This window comes from Aedes albopictus, chromosome 3 (genome assembly GCF_035046485.1).
Source record: "Aedes albopictus strain Foshan chromosome 3, AalbF5, whole genome shotgun sequence".
Classification (NCBI taxonomy): Eukaryota; Metazoa; Arthropoda; class Insecta; order Diptera; family Culicidae; genus Aedes; species Aedes albopictus.
In genome coordinates, this window is record NC_085138.1 from 180,177,443 (window position 1) to 180,190,094 (window position 12,652).

The window sequence follows — 12,652 nt, forward strand, 5'->3', positions numbered from 1 at the left end:
GATCTTGAGTTTAGATCCAAAAGTCTACGGGTGTAACGGTAACTTCTTTCATTATACAAAGCTACGATTTGTAATCTATCATGTCGAGTAAGTCTTCTGAAAGTTCAATAGATTCAGATTCAGTTCAATAGAAAGTTCAGATCAGTCGGGATATCCTAGGTCATCGAAATTGTTCTTGAGTTAAGATCCTAAAGCCTACGGGTGTAACGGTAACTTCTTTCATTATACAAAGCTACGATTTGTAATCTATCATGTCCAGTAAGTCTTCTGAAAGATTAATAGACAATATCAGATCAGTCGGGATATCTAGGTCATCCAAACTGTTCTTGAGTTTAGATCCAAAAGTGTATGCCCAGACAACCAGAAATCGCATAAGGATGCACGCTGTACATCGTATAAAGTACTATTTTAAGTCACTATCGCATATATGTACGGCTTAGGGACAATTTTCATCGCATATGATGTTATTTTTTGAACTTACTGCGCACAGTGTTCGAAATCGATGATTTTACGATCAAAATTAAATAACTTTTTTTTAGGTTGGTTCTAGAGGTTTGGCGTGTTCTACAAAGTTTTTCTGCATGTTGAAAGGCGTCTTCTGATAAAATGTAATTAATGATCAATCCCCCTAGAAGTGAGATATAATTTTTATTTTTTCAAAAAATTTTTTTAGAAGTTTGATGTCTTCGGCAAAGTTGTAACTCATAATAAGAGAAAAAGTTTCGTAGAACATGTAAAAGCTAAACCTCTTACGGTTTTCGAGATATGGAGCGTTTTGTGCGAAGTTCCCCTAAAACTAGTTTTTTCAGTGTAGCTTCAACAGATAAAATCCTACAGTTTTGTGACCTTCTACAAACTTGATCAGGACGTCAAAATACACATTTCTTCCGAAGATATTAAGTCATTATATCTTAAAACATAAAAGTTATAGGCAAATTTATCATATTTTAAGGTGTACTTTCACCTTAAGTAACTATTTCCGGCGCAAAATGGCGCAGATGGCTCAGTCGGTAGGTGAAAGATCAGACTTTTTACTATCTCTTGAGGGTGAAAACCCTCGTGGACAATAGTGGGAAAAGTGTTTTAAATACAAGACAAAAACTTATTATTTTGCCTGTAATACAAGAAAAATAAATTTAAAAAAAAATTAAGAATTTCACAGTAATTTTTAATGCCCTGTGTTGCTTCCGGCAAAATCTTTACAACGTTTTCACAGAAAACGGTGAGTTTTTATCACTGAAAATTGAAAAACCATAAGAAAAATATTGTTTTAACCCGAGAGTTATAGTTATAGTTAGTTCTAAATAAAAGTATTGAATTTTTCAAACTTATGACAACATATGCCCAAACGATTGACTACCTACCCAATTCAATAAAATTGAATGTCTACAATGGTTAGAATAGTAAATGCGTTTTGATAAATACCTTCGCAGCTCTAATTGTCTTCTTTAGCGTTGTTGAGATACTTCCATATTCTAAATCTTCATGCCAAGCTGAGCCGAAATCCAAATTTTCATTAATTTTGGTGCCCGGGAACCTATTTAAAAATCAGTTTGAGATTTGTATAGGGGCGATTTGTCGAATTACCCCTCGTCGCATTTTGTATTGGGCGAAGCTGTCAAGCAATTGCCCAGCTGTCAAAAGGCGATTTAAAAAAATCTCTTTGTAATTGATTTGAGGTATCAAAATAAAGTTCAAAAAATCTGAAAAAATCATAGTGGCTCAGAAAGAGGTTCTCTTTCGTATAAAACTAAAAAAATCAATAAATTTTACAATATTCAAAAACCGTATTAAGATTGTTTTTATATTTTGACTATTTTCTGGTGAAAATAAAGCAAATCGTTTTTATGAAATGCTCAATTTGGGCTTCTAAATTATTATTTCTATCTATTTTTCTTGTATTACAGGCAAAATAATAAGTTTTTGCCTTGTATTTAAAACACCTTTCCCACTATTGCCCACGAGGGTTTCCACCATCAAGAGATAGTAAAAAGTCTAATCTTTCAACTACCGACTGAGCCATCTGCGCCATTTTGCGCCGGAAATAGTTATTTAAGGTGAATGTACACCTTAATATATGATAAATTTGCCTATAACTTTTTTGTTTTAAGATATAATGACTAAATATCTTCGGAAGAAATGTGTATTTTGACGTCCTGAACAAGATTGTAGAAGGTCACAAAACTGTAGGATTTTATCTGTTGAAGCTAAACTGAAAAAACTAGTTTTAGGGGTACTTCGCACAAAACGCTCCATATCTCGAAAACCGTAAGAGGTGGAGCTTTGACATGTTCTACAATTTTTTTTCTCTTATTATGAGCTACAACTTTGCCGAAGACATCAAACTTCTAAAAAAATTTTTTGAAAAAATAATAAATTTATCTCACTTCTAGGAGGATTGATTATTAATTACATTTTATCAGAGGATGCCTTCTAACATGCAGAAAAACTTTGTAGAACACGCCAAACCTCTAGAACCAACCTACAAAAAGTTATTTAATTTTGATCGTAAAATCATCGATTTCGAACACTGTGCTGCGATGTATCTGGTAAAATCATATAAGAGTGCAAATTAACTTTTATAATGCATGACTACATGGTAGTAGATGACATTCCGATGTTTTGTTGCAACGAACTTTGCTTATTCGCAAAAGCGTTCGAGTGAACTCGCAAAGTGTCAATCGAATTCGCATAATTGCGTACTGCGATGATTATACGACTTCGCTTGGTGCTTTTCTAATTATGTCAGTTTAACTCGCATTGGTGTACAAACTAAATCGCATAAAAGAGAAAATAAACTCGTTCAAATGTACATACAAACTTGCATAAGCTAGAATCGTTAACGTTGGCATATTGCGATGTGATATGTGATAACAATGAAAGAAGTGCTGTTGGAGTGCCAAAAAGTTAAAAGAAAGTGAAAAGTCATCATTATGGTTACAAAACAAGTTACAAAGTCATCATTTTTGTTTTGTTGACCTTATAATTAACAATGGGTGGTGCTAGCAAGAGAGGAGTAGTGGTAACTGTGCGGGAAATCATGCTACATCATTTTGATTTCCATAGAGCCTGCCGAACACGTACAGCGCACGGAAACCAAGTGCATTCCAACAAGCATTGAGATGAGTTAGAATGTCATGACATTTAATCAGTGTGTTTCATAAGTAGTGTTTGGTGCTAAGTGTGAAGTGCGGCTCGATAATCCCAAGTTTATTAGTTCGATACTTAGGTGACAAGATTTTTTTTATTTCGAATGTTTTAAGTCCCATAAGGTGCTATATCACGTCGCAATAGTGCATACCGTACATCGCATAAGATATCGCTTCAAGTCATATAGCGTCATTATTTTCCCGTCAATGCACGTATAGCACCTCCACTTTTGTACGCATAAGGCACTTTTACTGCATCTTATGCGATGTAACTTTACCGTATAATAGTACGTATAACATGAGCATAAACTTCATTATACGTGCAAATTGGTTGTCTGGGCGGGTGTAACGGTAGCTTCTTTCATTATACAAAGCTACGATTTGTTATCTATCATGTCTTTTGAAAGTTACAGTGGTTGTTTTTATCAACTAAGTTTCATAACAGTAAGGAAGCCCAAAGTATCCCAAAAATAACAACACCTATTGTTTCTCTAACTATTAGCTATTATCACAAGTGTAGACCGGAAACTATGGTCTCCGGAGTAGTGTTGTTGATCTGAAATATCTTCAAACTATCTTGGTCTTGATCTTGAAATGACTAATGATATGCCAGGGGGATTACAGATTGAACTGTGAGTTCATTGTGAGAAATACTACTGTTACTAAACTTCAGGTCCCAAAGGTTCATCATAATATATAGTAGACTTCAGGTTGGTCCAGTCACCGAAGATTGATTATTAAACGTTACTCAGTACGTCAGATATAGCTGATGTTACGAGTGTAAATCTGAAGTTCTGAACTCAAAGATAATTTGGCTGACCCATAGTGTAACTAAATGACATTTCAAGAGCTTCACGGATCTCAGCAGGTTATGCTATGCTATTAATTATGGTTAAAACACATAAAGTTTCTCTTGTGGTTTTGATGGACTGCATTATAGAACAGTTTGGGCGAACCAGAATGTCGCAAAGGTTTATAATAAAAAGTAGACAACAGATTAGTCCAGAAAACAATGATAAATATGCAAAGTTACTCAGTATAGCAGAAATGGCTTTTGTTACGAGTGTAGACTTGAAGTCCTGAACTCCAAGGTAGTTTGGCTGACCTGGAATATCCCTGTAGTGTCTCTAAATGTCATTTGAGATTTCAAGAGCTTCAAGGATCTCAGCAGATGCTATGCTCTTATTTATGGTTAAAACACATAAAGTTTTTCTTGTAGATTTGAAGGACTTCATTATAGAACAGTTTGGACGAACCTGAATGCCTCAAAGGTTTATAATATGCTAGTAGACTTCAGATTGGTCCAGTAACTACGGATAAATATATAAATATGCAAGGTTACTCAGTATAGCAGATATAGCTATTGTTACGAGTGAAGACCTGAAGTCCTGGACACCAAGGTAGTTTGGCTTACCTGGAATATCCCTGTAGTGTCTCTAAATGACATTTGAGATTTCAAGAGCTTCGCGGATCCCAGTAGATTATGCAATACTATTATTTATGGCGAAAACACATATAGTTTTTCTTCTAGATTTGAAGGACTTCATTATAGAACAGTTTGGACGAACCGTAATGCCCCAAAGATTTACAATAAGCTAGTAGATTTTAGATTGATCCAGTAGCCACGGATAAATATGCAACGTTACTCAGTATGCCAGATATGTCTATTGTTACGAGTGTAGGCCTGAAGTCCTGTGCTCCAAGGTAGTTTGGCTAACCTGGAATATCCATGTAGTGTCTTTAAATCACATTTGAGATTTCAAGAGCTTTGGGGATCCCAGTAGATTATGAATACTATTATTTATGACGAAAACACATAAAGTTTATTTTGTAGATTTGAAGGACTTAATTATAGAACAGTTTGGACGAACCGGAATAACTCAAAGGTTCATAATAAGTTAGTAGACTTCAGATTGATCCAGTAATCACGGATAAATATGCAACGTTACTCAGTATAGCAGATATGGCTATTGTTACGAGTGTAGACCTGAAGCCCTGAGCTCCAAGGTAGTTTGGCTGACCTGGAATATCCATGTAGTGTCTTTAAATCACAATTGAGATTTCAAGAGCTTCGTGGATCCCAGTAGGTTATGCAATACTATTATTTATGACGAAAACACATAAAGTTTTTCTTGTAGATTTGAAGGACTTCATTGTAGGACAGTTTGGAATACCTAGAACATCCCAGAATATAAAACACCTTTTGATATTCTTGACGATGGCTTAATAAATACATATAAACGTAATCCACAACCAAGTTCAGCTTTTGGAACAACTGGTATGTCAATTATTTCGTTTTTCCAAATTTCATGGTGTTCAGGATGTTCTAAGTTATCAATGAAGTCCCAAATACAAATATTCCATTTTTTCCGCAATAGAAGACTCAACTACTTTGCCGAAGACAGTATTCTGTTTTGTCGAATGGGTGAATTTATACAGCCGTTTCTATGCTGGAGTCATATATGACCTCTCCGGCTCCAAAGGGTTAAGAAGACGTTATATAAGCTGCTTATATTTTTTTAATACTGATAAAAAAGAGACAGTATAAAAAAACAACAGACAGATAAAAAAACAACAGTCTGTTGAATTTCATTAAAAAAAATCAGGGGGTTTTTGTTTTGTCAACATTTTTGTAGAACTTTTTCGTTCCCTGCTATACTTATGGAGTAGGGTAAATCGCCAATTGTTGCACACTCCATGCTTTTCTTATAATTTTTCAGAAGTGAGGTCATAAAATGTTTCGCAATTTATCCAAGAATTTATTTAAAGAATTCTTTCAAAATTGTAACCTTCAATTTTGTAAATCATAAATTTCGTTATACCATTTTCTTTATATTTTTTCTTTCTGCTTATCTGAAAATTCGACCAGATCCTGGTGACATCATATAGAAAAAAAAATATGAGCAGGCCCATCACTACTTTTGGTAGTAGTGATTTTAAATTACTCTAATCCCTGAACAAGTTTACAAAGTGATAACGTAAAAAAAATATTCTGAATCATTTCATTCCAATGGGTTGTTTTTTATTCCCCTCAAGTTGATCTAACAAATGCATATAAAAAAAGTGTTGCAATTATACATGCTCTCCAGCAGAACCTGGGAGAACCACACTCATGCATGAGACGCAAATTTATCAGCAAGCCCTGGCATTGCATTGCGAACGGAAAGAAATCACGATCCAGCTCGATGTCTTCATTTTGCCTTTATGCCTTTTTTTAGTGCTTTGTGAACAACATTGCATAAAAGAATAACTAAGCTGCACTTGTTCCATTTTCATTCATCATCAGGATGTCATGATTTATTCTCTCTGGGGATGTTTGAGGGCACTGTGCCAAATTCTAAAATTGTCGAATTCTAAGTGTTTTGCTTAATCAAACTAAAAAATGTTCAGAATTTTCATCAGTGTACCGTACAATGGGAAACCAGTGAAAAGTGCTAGTCCAATTATTTTCAAGCGCATAAAACTTCTTATAAAGCAACACGAGACTGCAAGTACCTGACTATCCGTTTGCCACCACAAGTGCATACACATTCGCCAGCAGCAAAGGCGAACTGCGGTAAAGCTCGGCGGGCGGTAAGCTCGCTCTCTGACTCTCTAGAGCACACTTTTCGATGCACTTTGGTGCGAGAACCGGTAGCGAAGCACACATATAGCTGGATGCAGCACGGTAGCCTAACAGTAGACAACACGCATAGTAGATGGCGATATTCGTCTATAATTTATGCTGTTATAAAACAGTGAGGGGCGAAATTATGAGAACACACGATTATCAAAACCGTCTTTTCCTTGTTTTCCAAACTCTTGAAAACAATATTATGGAGGTAGGATTTTTAGGGCGCTTGATTGACCTTACTTTATTACTTTACACACCATGTAGCCATGCTCAGGTCGATGAGTTTGATTCCCGGTTGGTCCAGGAAGTTTTCGTAATATAAATTTCCTTGTTTTTCTTGGATATAGCATGTTTTCGTATCTGCCACAAGATATACACACCAAATTTTTTTCGCTGAAAATCAGCAAAGTTTTGCTGAATTTTGCCGAGCTGTAATTTTAGTAATCAATTCAGTAAAAAAATCTACTGAAAATTTCAGCAATCTCGGCTGTCATCGTGGTTGACAGGTGTTTACTGAACGATCAGTACAATGTGCTGAAATTTCAGTAAATTCGACCGAGGTGGAGTTCACCATCGTTTTGCTGAAGAGTTTCAGCAAATCATAGCAAAATACTGAAATGATTATTGTTTGCTTACAAAAAACAACTCAATGAAAGAACATATTTGTTTTATTTGAAGTTCATCAATTTTATTGAACTTTAATGCAGAAAAAACGATTGAAACGTGGCACAAAATAAGTACAGGCTGCATTTGAAATAATCATTATCGCTCACAAAAGGTAAATATAAAACATATCCAAAAAGAGGAACGCTGTTGGGCTTGCTGACAATTTCTTGAACCTCGTAGGATGAGGATGAACTAATTTCTCCTGAAATCTAACCTGTTCAACAAAAAAAAAGAGTTTTACACTGATGTTTAGAACTATATTATTCGAAGTTTATATTCTCACCTTCGCATGCCATGGACAAGTAAAGCATAATTTGTTTCTGGTTTACACTTAATCGGAAAAACGTACTGATAGGAAACAAACGAATTCACGATTCCGTGGTGGTATGCACTACGCCAACATTTGTTCTGCTTTGACAGATGACCGATGTGGCTGACGGCAGACGAGATTGCTGAAAATTCGGCAAATCCGACGTGTTTACTGATTTTCAGCTAATAAATCCAAACTGCTGATATTTTCAGTAAAATGCATGATTGCTGATATTTGTTCAGTAATCCATTTTGCTGAAATCCCAAATCGATTTTTGGTGTGTACGAATGTAAAATCCTCATTGACGAGGGAAGCCTTCAATTGAAGGTGTTATAGAAGCAAAAGGGTGTAAGTCACAAAAATTCACTTTCGAGTAAATTAGATTTGAAGTTTTGACCAATTTTTCGTCCCATACAAAATATATTTAGTTTCAAAATCAACCCAATTTATTGTATTTTTTTCAATTATCGTAGAAAGAATCCTAAACAAGTTCCTAAAAGCATGAAATCTGAAGAATTTAGTTATTTTCTTAGCTTAAAATCTGCAAGCTGGTAACTTGCCCCTCAATTAATAACTAAAGAAGTGTTCATAAAACTTGCAAGCAAGCTTGTTCCAGTTGGGACGTTGCACTAAGAAAAAGAAGCATGTCGCACCAATTATTAACTTTTTTGGATTGGTTTTGCACTGGTACACTAACTAACACTGTATGTGCTGAATTTCACATATACGCAGTACATACCGCATTACTCTGCCACGCTGTGGTAATGCAAGCAAAATTGTGCTAAATAGGATAAAAAGCGGCATTTCTTTGATTTCGGTTGTATCACTATAGAATGACCCATAAAAAATGCGACATTCCATTTTTTTGCGCTATTTGATGATTTTTAATGAAATAATCCTAACGAATTAAACTTTTTTTGGATTAGGATACAATAAGGAGGTCATTGTCATACAGGATCTCTATTTTTTTATCAAAATATTTATTGGCTGTGTATATGGGATACCTTATAATTGATAACAATTTCTAAAAAAAAATCATGTTTTCAGAGCAAAATGAATTAAAATAATAGTTATTTATGTGACGAGTTGCAAAAAGTGGACTTTTTCAGCACGAGCCGTACATTTATCCAACGAGGCTTGCTGAGTTAGATAAATACGAAGAGTGCTGAAAAAATCGAGTTTTGCAACGAGTTCCATACAAAACTTTATGCAATGGTTTTTTCATAATGCATAATCAACTCATCAACTCATAAAACTCATTTCAGTTGCATTATGAACCGGTTGGTCATTATGATGCTGAAATGAGTAGTATAAAATAGAAATTAAGACACTGAATTGCATAAAAACAATTTCATGCTTGAAACATAATATTTTCCAAAAATTATCATTTGTCAAGTAATTCAATTTTCAGAAAATTTCTCTTAACCTTCCGTAACTCGCGCGGTTGACTACCTGCGTCAGCACCACGCTAATGCTGAGTACAAAACGCGAGATTTTTTCAACGTGTTGTACAAAATACAACAGCGCGATCGCTCGTGGGTTAATTTATAACTCAATTTTTTTCGTTCTTGTCCGACGAACCAACGAACTCCTGAAAACCTTGTCCATCTATGATAGTACTATTGTGAAAATAAAATTTGAATGAATGTGACTGAAAGCAATTGAAAGAAAATTATATCCTTAAAAACGGCTCCTGGCGCGTGGACGATTTCGACATCCATATATTCAACGTTATATTTCCAAAGGTATGTGAATGAAATCAGTCTATGTTCCTTTGTCATTATCAGATTTTGTTTTATTCCTTTTCGGGTCTGTCACTGCGACCAGTTTTTAGATCTATTGTGTCACTATCCGTATCCTTAGTGTAGTAGTACATGTCGCATTACTCAATTACCATTGAAGAGCAATAAAGTATAGATTTTGATACAGGTTTTGTTTTGTTTTCTCAGAAATTTGTTTCTTATAGAAAAAAAAAACAAGAGCACTGATAATTGGCCATGCATCGGAAACCTTTGTTTTACTGCTAAATTCTCCCCAGTGAGAAGTTTAGAACCCGGGATTTACACACTTAAAACAGAATGCCGAGATCGGCTGTGCGGATCTCGGTTAAAGTTCATTTGCTGAAATATCGGCTAAACGCTTGACGTTTGACAGCACCAATGGGGGCTGCTATGAATAATCTTTAATTTTTGCTGATATCTCAGTTAAAATGCGACTGCCGAGCGCTCGGCTGTGCGGATCTCGGCAAAAGAATGAAAATTAGCCGAACTCAACTGAGTGTGTAACATTAGCAGCAATATCATTCCAATAATGGAACATGTGTTCAGTAATAAGGATTCTAGCATGTTCCTTGCGAACTAGCACTTTCCAGTCTACGAAGAGTTAGTACATACATGGATCCCTAACCCAATTAGATTTCCTTGCATTGAGTTTTGCCTCAGATGTGGAAGTTTTTAACTATATGCAAAGTAAAGTTGGTAAACTTTGTTTCGTTCAATAACTGGAAGTCACCACAACACCAGTGGCAAGGACTTAATACTATATAATTCCTTCAATTACCAGAACACATATTCCAAAATTGAAAAATAGGGCGATACTCAGAGCCGTAGCGTGCGGTTGGCCAGGTTGGCCCCCGCCAAGGGCGCCAGCTTCAGAGGGGCGCCGAAAAGGCCTAAGGCTAGAAGGAAACAGGATGATGCTGTTGTTTTCTTGAATGTTATGAATTAGATTTTACTATTTACAGTATCTAAGATTGATAATGTGTTTTACGTCCTTCTGTATTCTCAAAAAATAGATGTTTTAGACGATTATAAGAATGTGATTTTTTGGTTTGAGAAACTATTTTAGTTTTTTAATGAGCAAAACAAAATAAATAAGCTTTCGAAAGTCTAGTGAATGTTTCTTTCTGAAAATTCCTAATGCTCTTTAAGTTCATCCAATTTTTATTTCCAGTAAATGTTTCTTTGGGCTTAAACTTTTAAACTAGCAAATCTAGTAGAAATCTTTCAAGCTGTTTTTAACCAACAAACTACCAGTCAGTATTTTTTTAATTTTCATTTCCCCAAAACAAATTTAATATTCTAGGAATTCCTTCATAAACTCCACCAGGTGTTTGTTTGGATTTTTTTTATCTTTAGAAAATCTTTTAAGAGATCACTTTCAATTTGTGTACTTAGTGCTAACGTAAGAACAAACACGACAATCACGAAACGCGACGCGAGATAAGACACGACACTTATGGTTCTTACAATCGTCAAAATAATTAAAAAATTACCTTAATGCCGACCGGTTTCGGGCTCGATGCTGCCCATCTACGGGACAATGTCCGACTGACCAGTTGGACATTGTCCCGTAGATGGGCTGCATCGAGCCCGAAACTGGTCGGCATTAAGGTAATTTTTTTAATTATTTTGACGATTGTAAGAACCATAAGTGTCGTGTCATATCTCGCGTCGCGTTTCGTTTTAAAAGATATATCAGAAATTTATCTAGAAATTCTTTTAGAAATTCTTTCAGAGATTCTTTAAAACAAATTTCAAATCATAAATTCTTCTGAAGATTTTTCTTGAAATACCTCAAAAAAGTTTCGAAATTCCTTTATAAATTCCTCCAGGGAGGCTTTCAGGAAGTTATCTAGAAGTTTTTTTCAGAAATTAGTCAATGGATTCCTCCCGATACTTTTCCCAAGGATTTCATTGAATAATCTTCCATAATTTCTTCAGAGTTCCTAAATTTTCTTTGGAATTCGTATAGTGATTACTGGTAAAATATCTAGCACCTAATCGCCTAGAAACCCTTCAATAGACTGTGTCAGTAATTCCACCATGGATTTCTTTTGGAAAATACTGCATAGGCTCCGTTAGAAATCCCAAGAATTCTTCATGAAAATTCTTCCAGTCTTCCATGGAATTCTTCAGAAATTCGACCAAAGTGTCCTTCAGAAAGTCATTTATAGATTCCTTTGTAAAAAAAATCTATCACATCGATCAGAAAAACTTCATTGATACTTTCCGAAATTATTATATGCTCACTAGGGATTGCTCCATGTATTTGTGGCAGAATTCCGGTAGAAAACCTCCCATGGATTTCCTTATTAACTACTCCAGAAAATCATAAATTTGTAATTTATTCAGGAATTTCTCCAGGCATTTCGTTGGAAAATCTGCCATTGATTCCATCCATTTTTTTTTCATAAGGTTTATTTTGGAAGTCTTCCGGGGATTCTATCAGAACTTCTTCCTGGGATTTCTTCATAAAATTTTCTAGAGATTTTTTAAATTTCTTAAAGATTCCTCAAGAAACCTTTTCAGGGATTCCTTCCAAGTTTTCTTTCAGAAATTCTTCCAAAAGTGATTATCTACAAATTCTAACATTCCATCAAGTATTTCTTCACGAACAGCTCCTGCAATTCCTTCAAGAGTTAGTCCATGAATTCCATTTGAAATTCTTGCGGAAATTTCTCCCGGATTTTCATCAAGTATTCCTCCGGAAATTTCTGCAGGAATGCCTCCAGAGATTCTAGCATATTTTATTCTCGTGATTTCAGCGGGAAATCTTCCAGAGATTTCAACAAAACCTGATTCCTCCTGGTGTTCAACCATGTCCATGTTTTGTGTAATGATTACTGAACATTTTCTTACAGATCTTTTGAGAAATTTTTTGAAAAAAACTTCTTTGGTGAAGGTATTGGGAAATTTTGGTGAAGCTTATTAAACTAATCGCCGAAAATTTATAAAATACATCATTTGAGGATTCCTGAAACCCCCAAAAACTCAATAAAATATTTTTGAGAACAAAATTCAGTTGAAAAATCCAGAAACAGAAAATCAAAAACTACTGTAAGATTCGCTGAAGAAAATTATGCATCATTTATGTTATAAACCTGTAATGTTCGTGTAAAAGAATTCTACGTCG